This window comes from Falco naumanni, chromosome 13 (assembly GCF_017639655.2).
Source record: "Falco naumanni isolate bFalNau1 chromosome 13, bFalNau1.pat, whole genome shotgun sequence".
Taxonomy (NCBI): domain Eukaryota; kingdom Metazoa; phylum Chordata; class Aves; order Falconiformes; family Falconidae; genus Falco; species Falco naumanni.
Genome location: NC_054066.1, coordinates 3636843 through 3656603, shown reverse-complemented (window position 1 = coordinate 3656603; position 19761 = coordinate 3636843). Strand labels below are relative to the sequence as shown.

The following is a 19761-nucleotide window of genomic DNA, read 5'->3' as shown; positions in this document are numbered from 1 at the left end:
TGGGGGTAGTTGCGTGCGTTGCGTTGGGCGTTGGTTGTGCGTCGGGTGTGCGGGGTCCGTTGCGGGCGCCCTGCGTCGGGCTTGGGGGTGGCTGTAGGGTTGCGCGTGAGCGTGTGGCGGGCTTGTGGAGAGGGCTGCTGGCGGGAGAGAGGGTGCCTACGGCCATACCACCCTGAGAACGCCCGATCTCGTCTGATCTCGGAAGCTAAGCAGGGTCGGGCCCGGTTAGTACTTGGATGGGAGACCGCCTGGGAATACCGGGTGCTGTAGGCTTTTTATCGCCGCGCGCCTGCGGGAAGCCCCCCCCTTTTGCGGCAGGGGCGTTGCGGGGGCTTGGGGGCCCTGCGCGTGAGCTGGTGCTGGTTGCGCGGGTCAGGCTGGCGGGGCGGGCGGGCGGGCGTGGTGGCGGCCTGCTGCCCCGCGGCCTCGTTGCGGAGGGCCGAAGCGTGGTGTGGGAGCGAGCGTGGCAGCTGCCTGTTGCGAGGGCTGCCGTTAGGTAGCGGGGGGGCCGTTGCGTTGCGGCCGGTAGGTGCAGGCGTTGTTGCGTGCGTGGTGCTGGTGGTTCAGGTGTGCGCGGGGATTGCCTGGTGCTGCCCTGCCCGGTCAGCGAGGAGGGCTGTAGGGCGGTGTGCCAGCAGGGTAGGTGTTTGTGGCGCGGTCTGCATGGGCGCTGTGCGGGGCAGGTGCGTGATGGGGGTAGTTGCGTGCGTTGCGTTGGGCGTTGGTTGTGCGTCGGGTGTGCGGGGGTCCGTTGCGGGCGCCCTGCGTCGGGCTTGGGGGTGGCTGTAGGGTTGCGCGTGAGCGTGTGGCGGGCTTGTGGAGAGGGCTGCTGGCGGGAGAGAGGGTGCCTACGGCCATACCACCCTGAGAACGCCCGATCTCGTCTGATCTCGGAAGCTAAGCAGGGTCGGGCCCGGTTAGTACTTGGATGGGAGACCGCCTGGGAATACCGGGTGCTGTAGGCTTTTTATCGCCGCGCGCCTGCGGGAAGCCCCCCCCTTTTGCGGCAGGGGCGTTGCGGGGGCTTGGGGGCCCTGCGCGTGAGCTGGTGCTGGTTGCGCGGGTCAGGCTGGCGGGGCGGGCGGGCGGGGCGTGGTGGCGGCCTGCTGCCCCGCGGCCTCGTTGCGGAGGGCCGAAGCGTGGTGTGGGAGCGAGCGTGGCAGCTGCCTGTTGCGAGGGCTGCCGTTAGGTAGCGGGGGGGCCGTTGCGTTGCGGCCGGTAGGTGCAGGCGTTGTTGCGTGCGTGGTGCTGGTGGTTCAGGTGTGCGCGGGGATTGCCTGGTGCTGCCCTGCCCGGTCAGCGAGGAGGGCTGTAGGGCGGTGTGCCAGCAGGGTAGGTGTTTGTGGCGCGGTCTGCATGGGCGCTGTGCGGGGCAGGTGCGTGATGGGGGTAGTTGCGTGCGTTGCGTTGGGCGTTGGTTGTGCGTCGGGTGTGCGGGGTCCGTTGCGGGCGCCCTGCGTCGGGCTTGGGGGTGGCTGTAGGGTTGCGCGTGAGCGTGTGGCGGGCTTGTGGAGAGGGCTGCTGGCGGGAGAGAGGGTGCCTACGGCCATACCACCCTGAGAACGCCCGATCTCGTCTGATCTCGGAAGCTAAGCAGGGTCGGGCCCGGTTAGTACTTGGATGGGAGACCGCCTGGGAATACCGGGTGCTGTAGGCTTTTTATCGCCGCGCGCCTGCGGGAAGCCCCCCCCTTTTGCGGCAGGGGCGTTGCGGGGGCTTGGGGGCCCTGCGCGTGAGCTGGTGCTGGTTGCGCGGGTCAGGCTGGCGGGGCGGGCGGGCGGGCGTGGTGGCGGCCTGCTGCCCCGCGGCCTCGTTGCGGAGGGCCGAAGCGTGGTGTGGGAGCGAGCGTGGCAGCTGCCTGTTGCGAGGGCTGCCGTTAGGTAGCGGGGGGCCGTTGCGTTGCGGCCGGTAGGTGCAGGCGTTGTTGCGTGCGTGGTGCTGGTGGTTCAGGTGTGCGCGGGGATTGCCTGGTGCTGCCCTGCCCGGTCAGCGAGGAGGGCTGTAGGGCGGTGTGCCAGCAGGGTAGGTGTTTGTGGCGCGGTCTGCATGGGCGCTGTGCGGGGCAGGTGCGTGATGGGGGTAGTTGCGTGCGTTGCGTTGGGCGTTGGTTGTGCGTCGGGTGTGCGGGGTCCGTTGCGGGCGCCCTGCGTCGGGCTTGGGGGTGGCTGTAGGGTTGCGCGTGAGCGTGTGGCGGGCTTGTGGAGAGGGCTGCTGGCGGGAGAGAGGGTGCCTACGGCCATACCACCCTGAGAACGCCCGATCTCGTCTGATCTCGGAAGCTAAGCAGGGTCGGGCCCGGTTAGTACTTGGATGGGAGACCGCCTGGGAATACCGGGTGCTGTAGGCTTTTTATCGCCGCGCGCCTGCGGGAAGCCCCCCCCTTTTGCGGCAGGGGCGTTGCGGGGGCTTGGGGGCCCTGCGCGTGAGCTGGTGCTGGTTGCGCGGGTCAGGCTGGCGGGGCGGGCGGGCGGGCGTGGTGGCGGCCTGCTGCCCCGCGGCCTCGTTGCGGAGGGCCGAAGCGTGGTGTGGGAGCGAGCGTGGCAGCTGCCTGTTGCGAGGGCTGCCGTTAGGTAGCGGGGGGCCGTTGCGTTGCGGCCGGTAGGTGCAGGCGTTGTTGCGTGCGTGGTGCTGGTGGTTCAGGTGTGCGCGGGGATTGCCTGGTGCTGCCCTGCCCGGTCAGCGAGGAGGGCTGTAGGGCGGTGTGCCAGCAGGGTAGGTGTTTGTGGCGCGGTCTGCATGGGCGCTGTGCGGGGCAGGTGCGTGATGGGGGTAGTTGCGTGCGTTGCGTTGGGCGTTGGTTGTGCGTCGGGTGTGCGGGGTCCGTTGCGGGCGCCCTGCGTCGGGCTTGGGGGTGGCTGTAGGGTTGCGCGTGAGCGTGTGGCGGGCTTGTGGAGAGGGCTGCTGGCGGGAGAGAGGGTGCCTACGGCCATACCACCCTGAGAACGCCCGATCTCGTCTGATCTCGGAAGCTAAGCAGGGTCGGGCCCGGTTAGTACTTGGATGGGAGACCGCCTGGGAATACCGGGTGCTGTAGGCTTTTTATCGCCGCGCGCCTGCGGGAAGCCCCCCCCTTTTGCGGCAGGGGCGTTGCGGGGGCTTGGGGGCCCTGCGCGTGAGCTGGTGCTGGTTGCGCGGGTCAGGCTGGCGGGGCGGGCGGGCGGGCGTGGTGGCGGCCTGCTGCCCCGCGGCCTCGTTGCGGAGGGCCGAAGCGTGGTGTGGGAGCGAGCGTGGCAGCTGCCTGTTGCGAGGGCTGCCGTTAGGTAGCGGGGGGCCGTTGCGTTGCGGCCGGTAGGTGCAGGCGTTGTTGCGTGCGTGGTGCTGGTGGTTCAGGTGTGCGCGGGGATTGCCTGGTGCTGCCCTGCCCGGTCAGCGAGGAGGGCTGTAGGGCGGTGTGCCAGCAGGGTAGGTGTTTGTGGCGCGGTCTGCATGGGCGCTGTGCGGGGCAGGTGCGTGATGGGGGTAGTTGCGTGCGTTGCGTTGGGCGTTGGTTGTGCGTCGGGTGTGCGGGGGTCCGTTGCGGGCGCCCTGCGTCGGGCTTGGGGGTGGCTGTAGGGTTGCGCGTGAGCGTGTGGCGGGCTTGTGGAGAGGGCTGCTGGCGGGAGAGAGGGTGCCTACGGCCATACCACCCTGAGAACGCCCGATCTCGTCTGATCTCGGAAGCTAAGCAGGGTCGGGCCCGGTTAGTACTTGGATGGGAGACCGCCTGGGAATACCGGGTGCTGTAGGCTTTTTATCGCCGCGCGCCTGCGGGAAGCCCCCCCCTTTTGCGGCAGGGGCGTTGCGGGGGCTTGGGGGCCCTGCGCGTGAGCTGGTGCTGGTTGCGCGGGTCAGGCTGGCGGGGCGGGCGGGCGGGCGGGCGTGGTGGCGGCCTGCTGCCCCGCGGCCTCGTTGCGGAGGGCCGAAGCGTGGTGTGGGAGCGAGCGTGGCAGCTGCCTGTTGCGAGGGCTGCCGTTAGGTAGCGGGGGGCCGTTGCGTTGCGGCCGGTAGGTGCAGGCGTTGTTGCGTGCGTGGTGCTGGTGGTTCAGGTGTGCGCGGGGATTGCCTGGTGCTGCCCTGCCCGGTCAGCGAGGAGGGCTGTAGGGCGGTGTGCCAGCAGGGTAGGTGTTTGTGGCGCGGTCTGCATGGGCGCTGTGCGGGGCAGGTGCGTGATGGGGGTAGTTGCGTGCGTTGCGTTGGGCGTTGGTTGTGCGTCGGGTGTGCGGGGTCCGTTGCGGGCGCCCTGCGTCGGGCTTGGGGGTGGCTGTAGGGTTGCGCGTGAGCGTGTGGCGGGCTTGTGGAGAGGGCTGCTGGCGGGAGAGAGGGTGCCTACGGCCATACCACCCTGAGAACGCCCGATCTCGTCTGATCTCGGAAGCTAAGCAGGGTCGGGCCCGGTTAGTACTTGGATGGGAGACCGCCTGGGAATACCGGGTGCTGTAGGCTTTTTATCGCCGCGCGCCTGCGGGAAGCCCCCCCCCTTTTGCGGCAGGGGCGTTGCGGGGGCTTGGGGGCCCTGCGCGTGAGCTGGTGCTGGTTGCGCGGGTCAGGCTGGCGGGGCGGGGGGGGGGGCGTGGTGGCGGCCTGCTGCCCCGCGGCCTCGTTGCGGAGGGCCGAAGCGTGGTGTGGGAGCGAGCGTGGCAGCTGCCTGTTGCGAGGGCTGCCGTTAGGTAGCGGGGGGCCGTTGCGTTGCGGCCGGTAGGTGCAGGCGTTGTTGCGTGCGTGGTGCTGGTGGTTCAGGTGTGCGCGGGGATTGCCTGGTGCTGCCCTGCCCGGTCAGCGAGGAGGGCTGTAGGGCGGTGTGCCAGCAGGGTAGGTGTTTGTGGCGCGGTCTGCATGGGCGCTGTGCGGGGCAGGTGCGTGATGGGGGTAGTTGCGTGCGTTGCGTTGGGCGTTGGTTGTGCGTCGGGTGTGCGGGGTCCGTTGCGGGCGCCCTGCGTCGGGCTTGGGGGTGGCTGTAGGGTTGCGCGTGAGCGTGTGGCGGGCTTGTGGAGAGGGCTGCTGGCGGGAGAGAGGGTGCCTACGGCCATACCACCCTGAGAACGCCCGATCTCGTCTGATCTCGGAAGCTAAGCAGGGTCGGGCCCGGTTAGTACTTGGATGGGAGACCGCCTGGGAATACCGGGTGCTGTAGGCTTTTTATCGCCGCGCGCCTGCGGGAAGCCCCCCCCTTTTGCGGCAGGGGCGTTGCGGGGGCTTGGGGGCCCTGCGCGTGAGCTGGTGCTGGTTGCGCGGGTCAGGCTGGCGGGGCGGGCGGGGCGGGCGTGGTGGCGGCCTGCTGCCCCGCGGCCTCGTTGCGGAGGGCCGAAGCGTGGTGTGGGAGCGAGCGTGGCAGCTGCCTGTTGCGAGGGCTGCCGTTAGGTAGCGGGGGGGCCGTTGCGTTGCGGCCGGTAGGTGCAGGCGTTGTTGCGTGCGTGGTGCTGGTGGTTCAGGTGTGCGCGGGGATTGCCTGGTGCTGCCCTGCCCGGTCAGCGAGGAGGGCTGTAGGGCGGTGTGCCAGCAGGGTAGGTGTTTGTGGCGCGGTCTGCATGGGCGCTGTGCGGGGCAGGTGCGTGATGGGGGTAGTTGCGTGCGTTGCGTTGGGCGTTGGTTGTGCGTCGGGTGTGCGGGGTCCGTTGCGGGCGCCCTGCGTCGGGCTTGGGGGTGGCTGTAGGGTTGCGCGTGAGCGTGTGGCGGGCTTGTGGAGAGGGCTGCTGGCGGGAGAGAGGGTGCCTACGGCCATACCACCCTGAGAACGCCCGATCTCGTCTGATCTCGGAAGCTAAGCAGGGTCGGGCCCGGTTAGTACTTGGATGGGAGACCGCCTGGGAATACCGGGTGCTGTAGGCTTTTTATCGCCGCGCGCCTGCGGGAAGCCCCCCCCTTTTGCGGCAGGGGCGTTGCGGGGGCTTGGGGGCCCTGCGCGTGAGCTGGTGCTGGTTGCGCGGGTCAGGCTGGCGGGGCGGGCGGGCGGGCGTGGTGGCGGCCTGCTGCCCCGCGGCCTCGTTGCGGAGGGCCGAAGCGTGGTGTGGGAGCGAGCGTGGCAGCTGCCTGTTGCGAGGGCTGCCGTTAGGTAGCGGGGGGCCGTTGCGTTGCGGCCGGTAGGTGCAGGCGTTGTTGCGTGCGTGGTGCTGGTGGTTCAGGTGTGCGCGGGGATTGCCTGGTGCTGCCCTGCCCGGTCAGCGAGGAGGGCTGTAGGGCGGTGTGCCAGCAGGGTAGGTGTTTGTGGCGCGGTCTGCATGGGCGCTGTGCGGGGCAGGTGCGTGATGGGGGTAGTTGCGTGCGTTGCGTTGGGCGTTGGTTGTGCGTCGGGTGTGCGGGGTCCGTTGCGGGCGCCCTGCGTCGGGCTTGGGGGTGGCTGTAGGGTTGCGCGTGAGCGTGTGGCGGGCTTGTGGAGAGGGCTGCTGGCGGGAGAGAGGGTGCCTACGGCCATACCACCCTGAGAACGCCCGATCTCGTCTGATCTCGGAAGCTAAGCAGGGTCGGGCCCGGTTAGTACTTGGATGGGAGACCGCCTGGGAATACCGGGTGCTGTAGGCTTTTTATCGCCGCGCGCCTGCGGGAAGCCCCCCCCTTTTGCGGCAGGGGCGTTGCGGGGGCTTGGGGGCCCTGCGCGTGAGCTGGTGCTGGTTGCGCGGGTCAGGCTGGCGGGCGGGCGGGCGGGCGGGCGTGGTGGCGGCCTGCTGCCCCGCGGCCTCGTTGCGGAGGGCCGAAGCGTGGTGTGGGAGCGAGCGTGGCAGCTGCCTGTTGCGAGGGCTGCCGTTAGGTAGCGGGGGGCCGTTGCGTTGCGGCCGGTAGGTGCAGGCGTTGTTGCGTGCGTGGTGCTGGTGGTTCAGGTGTGCGCGGGGATTGCCTGGTGCTGCCCTGCCCGGTCAGCGAGGAGGGCTGTAGGGCGGTGTGCCAGCAGGGTAGGTGTTTGTGGCGCGGTCTGCATGGGCGCTGTGCGGGGCAGGTGCGTGATGGGGGTAGTTGCGTGCGTTGCGTTGGGCGTTGGTTGTGCGTCGGGTGTGCGGGGTCCGTTGCGGGCGCCCTGCGTCGGGCTTGGGGGTGGCTGTAGGGTTGCGCGTGAGCGTGTGGCGGGCTTGTGGAGAGGGCTGCTGGCGGGAGAGAGGGTGCCTACGGCCATACCACCCTGAGAACGCCCGATCTCGTCTGATCTCGGAAGCTAAGCAGGGTCGGGCCCGGTTAGTACTTGGATGGGAGACCGCCTGGGAATACCGGGTGCTGTAGGCTTTTTATCGCCGCGCGCCTGCGGGAAGCCCCCCCCTTTTGCGGCAGGGGCGTTGCGGGGGCTTGGGGGCCCTGCGCGTGAGCTGGTGCTGGTTGCGCGGGTCAGGCTGGCGGGGCGGGCGGGCGGGCGTGGTGGCGGCCTGCTGCCCCGCGGCCTCGTTGCGGAGGGCCGAAGCGTGGTGTGGGAGCGAGCGTGGCAGCTGCCTGTTGCGAGGGCTGCCGTTAGGTAGCGGGGGGCCGTTGCGTTGCGGCCGGTAGGTGCAGGCGTTGTTGCGTGCGTGGTGCTGGTGGTTCAGGTGTGCGCGGGGATTGCCTGGTGCTGCCCTGCCCGGTCAGCGAGGAGGGCTGTAGGGCGGTGTGCCAGCAGGGTAGGTGTTTGTGGCGCGGTCTGCATGGGCGCTGTGCGGGGCAGGTGCGTGATGGGGGTAGTTGCGTGCGTTGCGTTGGGCGTTGGTTGTGCGTCGGGTGTGCGGGGTCCGTTGCGGGCGCCCTGCGTCGGGCTTGGGGGTGGCTGTAGGGTTGCGCGTGAGCGTGTGGCGGGCTTGTGGAGAGGGCTGCTGGCGGGAGAGAGGGTGCCTACGGCCATACCACCCTGAGAACGCCCGATCTCGTCTGATCTCGGAAGCTAAGCAGGGTCGGGCCCGGTTAGTACTTGGATGGGAGACCGCCTGGGAATACCGGGTGCTGTAGGCTTTTTATCGCCGCGCGCCTGCGGGAAGCCCCCCCCTTTTGCGGCAGGGGCGTTGGGGGGGCTTGGGGGCCCTGCGCGTGCGCTGGTGCTGGTTGCGGGGGTCTGGCTGGCGGGGGGGGGGGGGCGGGCGTGGTGGCGGCCTGCTGCCCCGCGGCCTCGTTGCGGAGGGCCGAAGCGTGGTGTGGGAGCGAGCGTGGCAGCTGCCTGTTGCGAGGGCTGCCGTTAGGTAGCGGGGGGCCGTTGCGTTGCGGCCGGTAGGTGCAGGCGTTGTTGCGTGCGTGGTGCTGGTGGTTCAGGTGTGCGCGGGGATTGCCTGGTGCTGCCCTGCCCGGTCAGCGAGGAGGGCTGTAGGGCGGTGTGCCAGCAGGGTAGGTGTTTGTGGCGCGGTCTGCATGGGCGCTGTGCGGGGCAGGTGCGTGATGGGGGTAGTTGCGTGCGTTGCGTTGGGCGTTGGTTGTGCGTCGGGTGTGCGGGGTCCGTTGCGGGCGCCCTGCGTCGGGCTTGGGGGTGGCTGTAGGGTTGCGCGTGAGCGTGTGGCGGGCTTGTGGAGAGGGCTGCTGGCGGGAGAGAGGGTGCCTACGGCCATACCACCCTGAGAACGCCCGATCTCGTCTGATCTCGGAAGCTAAGCAGGGTCGGGCCCGGTTAGTACTTGGATGGGAGACCGCCTGGGAATACCGGGTGCTGTAGGCTTTTTATCGCCGCGCGCCTGCGGGAAGCCCCCCCCTTTTGCGGCAGGGGCGTTGCGGGGGCTTGGGGGCCCTGCGCGTGAGCTGGTGCTGGTTGCGCGGGTCAGGCTGGCGGGGCGGGCGGGCGGGCGGGCGTGGTGGCGGCCTGCTGCCCCGCGGCCTCGTTGCGGAGGGCCGAAGCGTGGTGTGGGAGCGAGCGTGGCAGCTGCCTGTTGCGAGGGCTGCCGTTAGGTAGCGGGGGGCCGTTGCGTTGCGGCCGGTAGGTGCAGGCGTTGTTGCGTGCGTGGTGCTGGTGGTTCAGGTGTGCGCGGGGATTGCCTGGTGCTGCCCTGCCCGGTCAGCGAGGAGGGCTGTAGGGCGGTGTGCCAGCAGGGTAGGTGTTTGTGGCGCGGTCTGCATGGGCGCTGTGCGGGGCAGGTGCGTGATGGGGGTAGTTGCGTGCGTTGCGTTGGGCGTTGGTTGTGCGTCGGGTGTGCGGGGTCCGTTGCGGGCGCCCTGCGTCGGGCTTGGGGGTGGCTGTAGGGTTGCGCGTGAGCGTGTGGCGGGCTTGTGGAGAGGGCTGCTGGCGGGAGAGAGGGTGCCTACGGCCATACCACCCTGAGAACGCCCGATCTCGTCTGATCTCGGAAGCTAAGCAGGGTCGGGCCCGGTTAGTACTTGGATGGGAGACCGCCTGGGAATACCGGGTGCTGTAGGCTTTTTATCGCCGCGCGCCTGCGGGAAGCCCCCCCCTTTTGCGGCAGGGGCGTTGCGGGGGCTTGGGGGCCCTGCGCGTGAGCTGGTGCTGGTTGCGCGGGTCAGGCTGGCGGGGCGGGCGGGCGGGCGTGGTGGCGGCCTGCTGCCCCGCGGCCTCGTTGCGGAGGGCCGAAGCGTGGTGTGGGAGCGAGCGTGGCAGCTGCCTGTTGCGAGGGCTGCCGTTAGGTAGCGGGGGGCCGTTGCGTTGCGGCCGGTAGGTGCAGGCGTTGTTGCGTGCGTGGTGCTGGTGGTTCAGGTGTGCGCGGGGATTGCCTGGTGCTGCCCTGCCCGGTCAGCGAGGAGGGCTGTAGGGCGGTGTGCCAGCAGGGTAGGTGTTTGTGGCGCGGTCTGCATGGGCGCTGTGCGGGGCAGGTGCGTGATGGGGGTAGTTGCGTGCGTTGCGTTGGGCGTTGGTTGTGCGTCGGGTGTGCGGGGTCCGTTGCGGGCGCCCTGCGTCGGGCTTGGGGGTGGCTGTAGGGTTGCGCGTGAGCGTGTGGCGGGCTTGTGGAGAGGGCTGCTGGCGGGAGAGAGGGTGCCTACGGCCATACCACCCTGAGAACGCCCGATCTCGTCTGATCTCGGAAGCTAAGCAGGGTCGGGCCCGGTTAGTACTTGGATGGGAGACCGCCTGGGAATACCGGGTGCTGTAGGCTTTTTATCGCCGCGCGCCTGCGGGAAGCCCCCCCCTTTTGCGGCAGGGGCGTTGCGGGGGCTTGGGGGCCCTGCGCGTGAGCTGGTGCTGGTTGCGCGGGTCAGGCTGGCGGGGCGGGCGGGCGGGCGTGGTGGCGGCCTGCTGCCCCGCGGCCTCGTTGCGGAGGGCCGAAGCGTGGTGTGGGAGCGAGCGTGGCAGCTGCCTGTTGCGAGGGCTGCCGTTAGGTAGCGGGGGGCCGTTGCGTTGCGGCCGGTAGGTGCAGGCGTTGTTGCGTGCGTGGTGCTGGTGGTTCAGGTGTGCGCGGGGATTGCCTGGTGCTGCCCTGCCCGGTCAGCGAGGAGGGCTGTAGGGCGGTGTGCCAGCAGGGTAGGTGTTTGTGGCGCGGTCTGCATGGGCGCTGTGCGGGGCAGGTGCGTGATGGGGGTAGTTGCGTGCGTTGCGTTGGGCGTTGGTTGTGCGTCGGGTGTGCGGGGTCCGTTGCGGGCGCCCTGCGTCGGGCTTGGGGGTGGCTGTAGGGTTGCGCGTGAGCGTGTGGCGGGCTTGTGGAGAGGGCTGCTGGCGGGAGAGAGGGTGCCTACGGCCATACCACCCTGAGAACGCCCGATCTCGTCTGATCTCGGAAGCTAAGCAGGGTCGGGCCCGGTTAGTACTTGGATGGGAGACCGCCTGGGAATACCGGGTGCTGTAGGCTTTTTATCGCCGCGCGCCTGCGGGAAGCCCCCCCCTTTTGCGGCAGGGGCGTTGCGGGGGCTTGGGGGCCCTGCGCGTGAGCTGGTGCTGGTTGCGCGGGTCAGGCTGGCGGGGCGGGCGGGCGGGCGTGGTGGCGGCCTGCTGCCCCGCGGCCTCGTTGCGGAGGGCCGAAGCGTGGTGTGGGAGCGAGCGTGGCAGCTGCCTGTTGCGAGGGCTGCCGTTAGGTAGCGGGGGGCCGTTGCGTTGCGGCCGGTAGGTGCAGGCGTTGTTGCGTGCGTGGTGCTGGTGGTTCAGGTGTGCGCGGGGATTGCCTGGTGCTGCCCTGCCCGGTCAGCGAGGAGGGCTGTAGGGCGGTGTGCCAGCAGGGTAGGTGTTTGTGGCGCGGTCTGCATGGGCGCTGTGCGGGGCAGGTGCGTGATGGGGGTAGTTGCGTGCGTTGCGTTGGGCGTTGGTTGTGCGTCGGGTGTGCGGGGTCCGTTGCGGGCGCCCTGCGTCGGGCTTGGGGGTGGCTGTAGGGTTGCGCGTGAGCGTGTGGCGGGCTTGTGGAGAGGGCTGCTGGCGGGAGAGAGGGTGCCTACGGCCATACCACCCTGAGAACGCCCGATCTCGTCTGATCTCGGAAGCTAAGCAGGGTCGGGCCCGGTTAGTACTTGGATGGGAGACCGCCTGGGAATACCGGGTGCTGTAGGCTTTTTATCGCCGCGCGCCTGCGGGAAGCCCCCCCCTTTTGCGGCAGGGGCGTTGCGGGGGCTTGGGGGCCCTGCGCGTGAGCTGGTGCTGGTTGCGCGGGTCAGGCTGGCGGGGCGGGCGGGCGGGCGTGGTGGCGGCCTGCTGCCCCGCGGCCTCGTTGCGGAGGGCCGAAGCGTGGTGTGGGAGCGAGCGTGGCAGCTGCCTGTTGCGAGGGCTGCCGTTAGGTAGCGGGGGGCCGTTGCGTTGCGGCCGGTAGGTGCAGGCGTTGTTGCGTGCGTGGTGCTGGTGGTTCAGGTGTGCGCGGGGATTGCCTGGTGCTGCCCTGCCCGGTCAGCGAGGAGGGCTGTAGGGCGGTGTGCCAGCAGGGTAGGTGTTTGTGGCGCGGTCTGCATGGGCGCTGTGCGGGGCAGGTGCGTGATGGGGGTAGTTGCGTGCGTTGCGTTGGGCGTTGGTTGTGCGTCGGGTGTGCGGGGTCCGTTGCGGGCGCCCTGCGTCGGGCTTGGGGGTGGCTGTAGGGTTGCGCGTGAGCGTGTGGCGGGCTTGTGGAGAGGGCTGCTGGCGGGAGAGAGGGTGCCTACGGCCATACCACCCTGAGAACGCCCGATCTCGTCTGATCTCGGAAGCTAAGCAGGGTCGGGCCCGGTTAGTACTTGGATGGGAGACCGCCTGGGAATACCGGGTGCTGTAGGCTTTTTATCGCCGCGCGCCTGCGGGAAGCCCCCCCCTTTTGCGGCAGGGGCGTTGCGGGGGCTTGGGGGCCCTGCGCGTGAGCTGGTGCTGGTTGCGCGGGTCAGGCTGGCGGGGCGGGCGGGCGGGCGTGGTGGCGGCCTGCTGCCCCGCGGCCTCGTTGCGGAGGGCCGAAGCGTGGTGTGGGAGCGAGCGTGGCAGCTGCCTGTTGCGAGGGCTGCCGTTAGGTAGCGGGGGGGCCGTTGCGTTGCGGCCGGTAGGTGCAGGCGTTGTTGCGTGCGTGGTGCTGGTGGTTCAGGTGTGCGCGGGGATTGCCTGGTGCTGCCCTGCCCGGTCAGCGAGGAGGGCTGTAGGGCGGTGTGCCAGCAGGGTAGGTGTTTGTGGCGCGGTCTGCATGGGCGCTGTGCGGGGCAGGTGCGTGATGGGGGTAGTTGCGTGCGTTGCGTTGGGCGTTGGTTGTGCGTCGGGTGTGCGGGGTCCGTTGCGGGCGCCCTGCGTCGGGCTTGGGGGTGGCTGTAGGGTTGCGCGTGAGCGTGTGGCGGGCTTGTGGAGAGGGCTGCTGGCGGGAGAGAGGGTGCCTACGGCCATACCACCCTGAGAACGCCCGATCTCGTCTGATCTCGGAAGCTAAGCAGGGTCGGGCCCGGTTAGTACTTGGATGGGAGACCGCCTGGGAATACCGGGTGCTGTAGGCTTTTTATCGCCGCGCGCCTGCGGGAAGCCCCCCCCTTTTGCGGCAGGGGCGTTGCGGGGGCTTGGGGGGCCCTGCGCGTGAGCTGGTGCTGGTTGCGCGGGTCAGGCTGGCGGGGCGGGCGGGCGGGCGTGGTGGCGGCCTGCTGCCCCGCGGCCTCGTTGCGGAGGGCCGAAGCGTGGTGTGGGAGCGAGCGTGGCAGCTGCCTGTTGCGAGGGCTGCCGTTAGGTAGCGGGGGGCCGTTGCGTTGCGGCCGGTAGGTGCAGGCGTTGTTGCGTGCGTGGTGCTGGTGGTTCAGGTGTGCGCGGGGATTGCCTGGTGCTGCCCTGCCCGGTCAGCGAGGAGGGCTGTAGGGCGGTGTGCCAGCAGGGTAGGTGTTTGTGGCGCGGTCTGCATGGGCGCTGTGCGGGGCAGGTGCGTGATGGGGGTAGTTGCGTGCGTTGCGTTGGGCGTTGGTTGTGCGTCGGGTGTGCGGGGTCCGTTGCGGGCGCCCTGCGTCGGGCTTGGGGGTGGCTGTAGGGTTGCGCGTGAGCGTGTGGCGGGCTTGTGGAGAGGGCTGCTGGCGGGAGAGAGGGTGCCTACGGCCATACCACCCTGAGAACGCCCGATCTCGTCTGATCTCGGAAGCTAAGCAGGGTCGGGCCCGGTTAGTACTTGGATGGGAGACCGCCTGGGAATACCGGGTGCTGTAGGCTTTTTATCGCCGCCCGCCTGCGGGAAGCCCCCCCCTTTTGCGGCAGGGGCGTTGCGGGGGCTTGGGGGCCCTGCGCGTGAGCTGGTGCTGGTTGCGCGGGTCAGGCTGGCGGGGCGGGGGGGCGGCGGGCGTGGTGGCGGCCTGCTGCCCCGCGGCCTCGTTGCGGAGGGCCGAAGCGTGGTGTGGGAGCGAGCGTGGCAGCTGCCTGTTGCGAGGGCTGCCGTTAGGTAGCGGGGGGCCGTTGCGTTGCGGCCGGTAGGTGCAGGCGTTGTTGCGTGCGTGGTGCTGGTGGTTCAGGTGTGCGCGGGGATTGCCTGGTGCTGCCCTGCCCGGTCAGCGAGGAGGGCTGTAGGGCGGTGTGCCAGCAGGGTAGGTGTTTGTGGCGCGGTCTGCATGGGCGCTGTGCGGGGCAGGTGCGTGATGGGGGTAGTTGCGTGCGTTGCGTTGGGCGTTGGTTGTGCGTCGGGTGTGCGGGGTCCGTTGCGGGCGCCCTGCGTCGGGCTTGGGGGTGGCTGTAGGGTTGCGCGTGAGCGTGTGGCGGGCTTGTGGAGAGGGCTGCTGGCGGGAGAGAGGGTGCCTACGGCCATACCACCCTGAGAACGCCCGATCTCGTCTGATCTCGGAAGCTAAGCAGGGTCGGGCCCGGTTAGTACTTGGATGGGAGACCGCCTGGGAATACCGGGTGCTGTAGGCTTTTTATCGCCGCGCGCCTGCGGGAAGCCCCCCCCTTTTGCGGCAGGGGCGTTGCGGGGGCTTGGGGGCCCTGCGCGTGAGCTGGTGCTGGTTGCGCGGGTCAGGCTGGCGGGGCGGGCGGGCGGGCGTGGTGGCGGCCTGCTGCCCCGCGGCCTCGTTGCGGAGGGCCGAAGCGTGGTGTGGGAGCGAGCGTGGCAGCTGCCTGTTGCGAGGGCTGCCGTTAGGTAGCGGGGGGGCCGTTGCGTTGCGGCCGGTAGGTGCAGGCGTTGTTGCGTGCGTGGTGCTGGTGGTTCAGGTGTGCGCGGGGATTGCCTGGTGCTGCCCTGCCCGGTCAGCGAGGAGGGCTGTAGGGCGGTGTGCCAGCAGGGTAGGTGTTTGTGGCGCGGTCTGCATGGGCGCTGTGCGGGGCAGGTGCGTGATGGGGGTAGTTGCGTGCGTTGCGTTGGGCGTTGGTTGTGCGTCGGGTGTGCGGGGTCCGTTGCGGGCGCCCTGCGTCGGGCTTGGGGGTGGCTGTAGGGTTGCGCGTGAGCGTGTGGCGGGCTTGTGGAGAGGGCTGCTGGCGGGAGAGAGGGTGCCTACGGCCATACCACCCTGAGAACGCCCGATCTCGTCTGATCTCGGAAGCTAAGCAGGGTCGGGCCCGGTTAGTACTTGGATGGGAGACCGCCTGGGAATACCGGGTGCTGTAGGCTTTTTATCGCCGCGCGCCTGCGGGAAGCCCCCCCCTTTTGCGGCAGGGGCGTTGCGGGGGCTTGGGGGCCCTGCGCGTGAGCTGGTGCTGGTTGCGCGGGTCAGGCTGGCGGGGCGGGCGGGCGGGCGTGGTGGCGGCCTGCTGCCCCGCGGCCTCGTTGCGGAGGGCCGAAGCGTGGTGTGGGAGCGAGCGTGGCAGCTGCCTGTTGCGAGGGCTGCCGTTAGGTAGCGGGGGGGCCGTTGCGTTGCGGCCGGTAGGTGCAGGCGTTGTTGCGTGCGTGGTGCTGGTGGTTCAGGTGTGCGCGGGGATTGCCTGGTGCTGCCCTGCCCGGTCAGCGAGGAGGGCTGTAGGGCGGTGTGCCAGCAGGGTAGGTGTTTGTGGCGCGGTCTGCATGGGCGCTGTGCGGGGCAGGTGCGTGATGGGGGTAGTTGCGTGCGTTGCGTTGGGCGTTGGTTGTGCGTCGGGTGTGCGGGGTCCGTTGCGGGCGCCCTGCGTCGGGCTTGGGGGTGGCTGTAGGGTTGCGCGTGAGCGTGTGGCGGGCTTGTGGAGAGGGCTGCTGGCGGGAGAGAGGGTGCCTACGGCCATACCACCCTGAGAACGCCCGATCTCGTCTGATCTCGGAAGCTAAGCAGGGTCGGGCCCGGTTAGTACTTGGATGGGAGACCGCCTGGGAATACCGGGTGCTGTAGGCTTTTTATCGCCGCGCGCCTGCGGGAAGCCCCCCCCTTTTGCGGCAGGGGCGTTGCGGGGGCTTGGGGGCCCTGCGCGTGAGCTGGTGCTGGTTGCGCGGGTCAGGCTGGCGGGGCGGGCGGGCGGGCGTGGTGGCGGCCTGCTGCCCCGCGGCCTCGTTGCGGAGGGCCGAAGCGTGGTGTGGGAGCGAGCGTGGCAGCTGCCTGTTGCGAGGGCTGCCGTTAGGTAGCGGGGGGCCGTTGCGTTGCGGCCGGTAGGTGCAGGCGTTGTTGCGTGCGTGGTGCTGGTGGTTCAGGTGTGCGCGGGGATTGCCTGGTGCTGCCCTGCCCGGTCAGCGAGGAGGGCTGTAGGGCGGTGTGCCAGCAGGGTAGGTGTTTGTGGCGCGGTCTGCATGGGCGCTGTGCGGGGCAGGTGCGTGATGGGGGTAGTTGCGTGCGTTGCGTTGGGCGTTGGTTGTGCGTCGGGTGTGCGGGGTCCGTTGCGGGCGCCCTGCGTCGGGCTTGGGGGTGGCTGTAGGGTTGCGCGTGAGCGTGTGGCGGGCTTGTGGAGAGGGCTGCTGGCGGGAGAGAGGGTGCCTACGGCCATACCACCCTGAGAACGCCCGATCTCGTCTGATCTCGGAAGCTAAGCAGGGTCGGGCCCGGTTAGTACTTGGATGGGAGACCGCCTGGGAATACCGGGTGCTGTAGGCTTTTTATCGCCGCGCGCCTGCGGGAAGCCCCCCCCTTTTGCGGCAGGGGCGTTGCGGGGGCTTGGGGGCCCTGCGCGTGAGCTGGTGCTGGTTGCGCGGGTCAGGCTGGCGGGGCGGGCGGGCGGGCGTGGTGGCGGCCTGCTGCCCCGCGGCCTCGTTGCGGAGGGCCGAAGCGTGGTGTGGGAGCGAGCGTGGCAGCTGCCTGTTGCGAGGGCTGCCGTTAGGTAGCGGGGGGCCGTTGCGTTGCGGCCGGTAGGTGCAGGCGTTGTTGCGTGCGTGGTGCTGGTGGTTCAGGTGTGCGCGGGGATTGCCTGGTGCTGCCCTGCCCGGTCAGCGAGGAGGGCTGTAGGGCGGTGTGCCAGCAGGGTAGGTGTTTGTGGCGCGGTCTGCATGGGCGCTGTGCGGGGCAGGTGCGTGATGGGGGTAGTTGCGTGCGTTGCGTTGGGCGTTGGTTGTGCGTCGGGTGTGCGGGGTCCGTTGCGGGCGCCCTGCGTCGGGCTTGGGGGTGGCTGTAGGGTTGCGCGTGAGCGTGTGGCGGGCTTGTGGAGAGGGCTGCTGGCGGGAGAGAGGGTGCCTACGGCCATACCACCCTGAGAACGCCCGATCTCGTCTGATCTCGGAAGCTAAGCAGGGTCGGGCCCGGTTAGTACTTGGATGGGAGACCGCCTGGGAATACCGGGTGCTGTAGGCTTTTTATCGCCGCGCGCCTGCGGGAAGCCCCCCCCTTTTGCGGCAGGGGCGTTGCGGGGGCTTGGGGGCCCTGCGCGTGAGCTGGTGCTGGTTGCGCGGGTCAGGCTGGCGGGGCGGGCGGGCGGGCGTGGTGGCGGCCTGCTGCCCCGCGGCCTCGTTGCGGAGGGCCGAAGCGTGGTGTGGGAGCGAGCGTGGCAGCTGCCTGTTGCGAGGGCTGCCGTTAGGTAGCGGGGGGCCGTTGCGTTGCGGCCAGTAGGTGCAGGCGTTGTTGCGTGCGTGGTGCTGGTGGTTCAGGTGTGCGCGGGGATTGCCTGGTGCTGCCCTGCCCGGTCAGCGAGGAGGGCTGTAGGGCGGTGTGCCAGCAGGGTAGGTGTTTGTGGCGCGGTCTGCATGGGCGCTGTGCGGGGCAGGTGCGTGATGGGGGTAGTTGCGTGCGTTGCGTTGGGCGTTGGTTGTGCGTCGGGTGTGCGGGGTCCGTTGCGGGCGCCCTGCGTCGGGCTTGGGGGTGGCTGTAGGGTTGCGCGTGAGCGTGTGGCGGGCTTGTGGAGAGGGCTGCTGGCGGGAGAGAGGGTGCCTACGGCCATACCACCCTGAGAACGCCCGATCTCGTCTGATCTCGGAAGCTAAGCAGGGTCGGGCCCGGTTAGTACTTGGATGGGAGACCGCCTGGGAATACCGGGTGCTGTAGGCTTTTTATCGCCGCGCGCCTGCGGGAAGCCCCCCCCTTTTGCGGCAGGGGCGTTGCGGGGGCTTGGGGGCCCTGCGCGTGAGCTGGTGCTGGTTGCGCGGGTCAGGCTGGCGGGGCGGGCGGGCGGGCGTGGTGGCGGCCTGCTGCCCCGCGGCCTCGTTGCGGAGGGCCGAAGCGTGGTGTGGGAGCGAGCGTGGCAGCTGCCTGTTGCGAGGGCTGCCGTTAGGTAGCGGGGGGCCGTTGCGTTGCGGCCGGTAGGTGCAGGCGTTGTTGCGTGCGTGGTGCTGGTGGTTCAGGTGTGCGCGGGGATTGCCTGGTGCTGCCCTGCCCGGTCAGCGAGGAGGGCTGTAGGGCGGTGTGCCAGCAGGGTAGGTGTTTGTGGCGCGGTCTGCATGGGCGCTGTGCGGGGCAGGTGCGTGATGGGGGTAGTTGCGTGCGTTGCGTTGGGCGTTGGTTGTGCGTCGGGTGTGCGGGGTCCGTTGCGGGCGCCCTGCGTCGGGCTTGGGGGTGGCTGTAGGGTTGCGCGTGAGCGTGTGGCGGGCTTGTGGAGAGGGCTGCTGGCGGGAGAGAGGGTGCCTACGGCCATACCACCCTGAGAACGCCCGATCTCGTCTGATCTCGGAAGCTAAGCAGGGTCGGGCCCGGTTAGTACTTGGATGGGAGACCGCCTGGGAATACCGGGTGCTGTAGGCTTTTTATCGCCGCGCGCCTGCGGGAAGCCCCCCCCTTTTGCGGCAGGGGCGTTGCAGGGGCTTGGGGGCCCTGCGCGTGAGCTGGTGCTGGTTGCGCGGGTCAGGCTGGCGGGGCGGGCGGGCGGGCGTGGTGGCGGCCTGCTGCCCCGCGGCCTCGTTGCGGAGGGCCGAAGCGTGGTGTGGGAGCGAGCGTGGCAGCTGCCTGTTGCGAGGGCTGCCGTTAGGTAGCGGGGGGCCGTTGCGTTGCGGCCGGTAGGTGCAGGCGTTGTTGCGTGCGTGGTGCTGGTGGTTCAGGTGTGCGCGGGGATTGCCTGGTGCTGCCCTGCCCGGTCAGCGAGGAGGGCTGTAGGGCGGTGTGCCAGCAGGGTAGGTGTTTGTGGCGCGGTCTGCATGGGCGCTGTGCGGGGCAGGTGCGTGATGGGGGTAGTTGCGTGCGTTGCGTTGGGCGTTGGTTGTGCGTCGGGTGTGCGGGGTCCGTTGCGGGCGCCCTGCGTCGGGCTTGGGGGTGGCTGTAGGGTTGCGCGTGAGCGTGTGGCGGGCTTGTGGAGAGGGCTGCTGGCGGGAGAGAGGGTGCCTACGGCCATACCACCCTGAGAACGCCCGATCTCGTCTGATCTCGGAAGCTAAGCAGGGTCGGGCCCGGTTAGTACTTGGATGGGAGACCGCCTGGGAATACCGGGTGCTGTAGGCTTTTTATCGCCGCGCGCCTGCGGGAAGCCCCCCCCTTTTGCGGCAGGGGCGTTGCGGGGGCTTGGGGGCCCTGCGCGTGAGCTGGTGCTGGTTGCGCGGGTCAGGCTGGCGGGGCGGGCGGGCGGGCGTGGTGGCGGCCTGCTGCCCCGCGGCCTCGTTGCGGAGGGCCGAAGCGTGGTGTGGGAGCGAGCGTGGCAGCTGCCTGTTGCGAGGGCTGCCGTTAGGTAGCGGGGGGCCGTTGCGTTGCGGCCGGTAGGTGCAGGCGTTGTTGCGTGCGTGGTGCTGGTGGTTCAGGTGTGCGCGGGGATTGCCTGGTGCTGCCCTGCCCGGTCAGCGAGGAGGGCTGTAGGGCGGTGTGCCAGCAGGGTAGGTGTTTGTGGCGCGGTCTGCATGGGCGCTGTGCGGGGCAGGTGCGTGATGGGGGTAGTTGCGTGCGTTGCGTTGGGCGTTGGTTGTGCGTCGGGTGTGCGGGGTCCGTTGCGGGCGCCCTGCGTCGGGCTTGGGGGTGGCTGTAGGGTTGCGCGTGAGCGTGTGGCGGGCTTGTGGAGAGGGCTGCTGGCGGGAGAGAGGGTGCCTACGGCCATACCACCCTGAGAACGCCCGATCTCGTCTGATCTCGGAAGCTAAGCAGGGTCGGGCCCGGTTAGTACTTGGATGGGAGACCGCCTGGGAATACCGGGTGCTGTAGGCTTTTTATCGCCGCGCGCCTGCGGGAAGCCCCCCCCTTTTGCGGCAGGGGCGTTGCGGGGGCTTGGGGGCCCTGCGCGTGAGCTGGTGCTGGTTGCGCGGGTCAGGCTGGCGGGGCGGGCGGGCGGGCGTGGTGGCGGCCTGC

At 70.2% G+C, this 19761-nt stretch overlaps 29 non-coding genes across 29 annotated transcripts; all 29 read left to right on the top strand.

The window, feature by feature from the left end:
* The first annotated feature begins 154 nt into the window (after window positions 1-154).
* LOC121097200 lies at window positions 155-273 on the top strand. The gene has a single exon (XR_005830846.1). It is a non-coding gene; the product is annotated as a 5S ribosomal RNA (ribosomal RNA).
* A 573-nt stretch (window positions 274-846) lies between these two features.
* Window positions 847-965, top strand: LOC121097199. The gene has a single exon (XR_005830845.1). It is a non-coding gene; the product is annotated as a 5S ribosomal RNA (ribosomal RNA).
* A 573-nt stretch (window positions 966-1538) lies between these two features.
* On the top strand, window positions 1539-1657 carry LOC121097198. The gene has a single exon (XR_005830844.1). It is a non-coding gene; the product is annotated as a 5S ribosomal RNA (ribosomal RNA).
* A 571-nt stretch (window positions 1658-2228) lies between these two features.
* On the top strand, window positions 2229-2347 carry LOC121097197. The gene has a single exon (XR_005830843.1). It is a non-coding gene; the product is annotated as a 5S ribosomal RNA (ribosomal RNA).
* Window positions 2348-2918: 571 nt separating this feature from the next.
* Window positions 2919-3037, top strand: LOC121097196. The gene has a single exon (XR_005830842.1). It is a non-coding gene; the product is annotated as a 5S ribosomal RNA (ribosomal RNA).
* Window positions 3038-3609: 572 nt separating this feature from the next.
* Window positions 3610-3728, top strand: LOC121097195. Its single transcript, XR_005830841.1, has one exon. It is a non-coding gene; the product is annotated as a 5S ribosomal RNA (ribosomal RNA).
* A 575-nt stretch (window positions 3729-4303) lies between these two features.
* LOC121097194 lies at window positions 4304-4422 on the top strand. The gene has a single exon (XR_005830840.1). It is a non-coding gene; the product is annotated as a 5S ribosomal RNA (ribosomal RNA).
* A 572-nt stretch (window positions 4423-4994) lies between these two features.
* On the top strand, window positions 4995-5113 carry LOC121097192. Its single transcript, XR_005830838.1, has one exon. It is a non-coding gene; the product is annotated as a 5S ribosomal RNA (ribosomal RNA).
* Window positions 5114-5686: 573 nt separating this feature from the next.
* Window positions 5687-5805, top strand: LOC121097191. Its single transcript, XR_005830837.1, has one exon. It is a non-coding gene; the product is annotated as a 5S ribosomal RNA (ribosomal RNA).
* Window positions 5806-6376: 571 nt separating this feature from the next.
* Window positions 6377-6495, top strand: LOC121097190. The gene has a single exon (XR_005830836.1). It is a non-coding gene; the product is annotated as a 5S ribosomal RNA (ribosomal RNA).
* A 574-nt stretch (window positions 6496-7069) lies between these two features.
* Window positions 7070-7188, top strand: LOC121097189. The gene has a single exon (XR_005830835.1). It is a non-coding gene; the product is annotated as a 5S ribosomal RNA (ribosomal RNA).
* A 571-nt stretch (window positions 7189-7759) lies between these two features.
* LOC121097188 lies at window positions 7760-7878 on the top strand. Its single transcript, XR_005830834.1, has one exon. It is a non-coding gene; the product is annotated as a 5S ribosomal RNA (ribosomal RNA).
* A 572-nt stretch (window positions 7879-8450) lies between these two features.
* On the top strand, window positions 8451-8569 carry LOC121097187. The gene has a single exon (XR_005830833.1). It is a non-coding gene; the product is annotated as a 5S ribosomal RNA (ribosomal RNA).
* A 575-nt stretch (window positions 8570-9144) lies between these two features.
* Window positions 9145-9263, top strand: LOC121097186. The gene has a single exon (XR_005830832.1). It is a non-coding gene; the product is annotated as a 5S ribosomal RNA (ribosomal RNA).
* Window positions 9264-9834: 571 nt separating this feature from the next.
* On the top strand, window positions 9835-9953 carry LOC121097185. The gene has a single exon (XR_005830831.1). It is a non-coding gene; the product is annotated as a 5S ribosomal RNA (ribosomal RNA).
* A 571-nt stretch (window positions 9954-10524) lies between these two features.
* On the top strand, window positions 10525-10643 carry LOC121097184. The gene has a single exon (XR_005830830.1). It is a non-coding gene; the product is annotated as a 5S ribosomal RNA (ribosomal RNA).
* Window positions 10644-11214: 571 nt separating this feature from the next.
* Window positions 11215-11333, top strand: LOC121097183. Its single transcript, XR_005830829.1, has one exon. It is a non-coding gene; the product is annotated as a 5S ribosomal RNA (ribosomal RNA).
* Window positions 11334-11904: 571 nt separating this feature from the next.
* Window positions 11905-12023, top strand: LOC121097181. Its single transcript, XR_005830827.1, has one exon. It is a non-coding gene; the product is annotated as a 5S ribosomal RNA (ribosomal RNA).
* Window positions 12024-12595: 572 nt separating this feature from the next.
* LOC121097180 lies at window positions 12596-12714 on the top strand. The gene has a single exon (XR_005830826.1). It is a non-coding gene; the product is annotated as a 5S ribosomal RNA (ribosomal RNA).
* A 572-nt stretch (window positions 12715-13286) lies between these two features.
* On the top strand, window positions 13287-13405 carry LOC121097179. The gene has a single exon (XR_005830825.1). It is a non-coding gene; the product is annotated as a 5S ribosomal RNA (ribosomal RNA).
* A 574-nt stretch (window positions 13406-13979) lies between these two features.
* LOC121097178 lies at window positions 13980-14098 on the top strand. Its single transcript, XR_005830824.1, has one exon. It is a non-coding gene; the product is annotated as a 5S ribosomal RNA (ribosomal RNA).
* Window positions 14099-14670: 572 nt separating this feature from the next.
* On the top strand, window positions 14671-14789 carry LOC121097177. Its single transcript, XR_005830823.1, has one exon. It is a non-coding gene; the product is annotated as a 5S ribosomal RNA (ribosomal RNA).
* A 572-nt stretch (window positions 14790-15361) lies between these two features.
* On the top strand, window positions 15362-15480 carry LOC121097176. Its single transcript, XR_005830821.1, has one exon. It is a non-coding gene; the product is annotated as a 5S ribosomal RNA (ribosomal RNA).
* A 571-nt stretch (window positions 15481-16051) lies between these two features.
* LOC121097175 lies at window positions 16052-16170 on the top strand. The gene has a single exon (XR_005830820.1). It is a non-coding gene; the product is annotated as a 5S ribosomal RNA (ribosomal RNA).
* A 571-nt stretch (window positions 16171-16741) lies between these two features.
* Window positions 16742-16860, top strand: LOC121097174. The gene has a single exon (XR_005830819.1). It is a non-coding gene; the product is annotated as a 5S ribosomal RNA (ribosomal RNA).
* A 571-nt stretch (window positions 16861-17431) lies between these two features.
* LOC121097166 lies at window positions 17432-17550 on the top strand. The gene has a single exon (XR_005830812.1). It is a non-coding gene; the product is annotated as a 5S ribosomal RNA (ribosomal RNA).
* A 571-nt stretch (window positions 17551-18121) lies between these two features.
* Window positions 18122-18240, top strand: LOC121097157. Its single transcript, XR_005830804.1, has one exon. It is a non-coding gene; the product is annotated as a 5S ribosomal RNA (ribosomal RNA).
* Window positions 18241-18811: 571 nt separating this feature from the next.
* On the top strand, window positions 18812-18930 carry LOC121097216. The gene has a single exon (XR_005830861.1). It is a non-coding gene; the product is annotated as a 5S ribosomal RNA (ribosomal RNA).
* Window positions 18931-19501: 571 nt separating this feature from the next.
* LOC121097204 lies at window positions 19502-19620 on the top strand. Its single transcript, XR_005830850.1, has one exon. It is a non-coding gene; the product is annotated as a 5S ribosomal RNA (ribosomal RNA).
* Window positions 19621-19761: the final 141 nt, after the last annotated feature.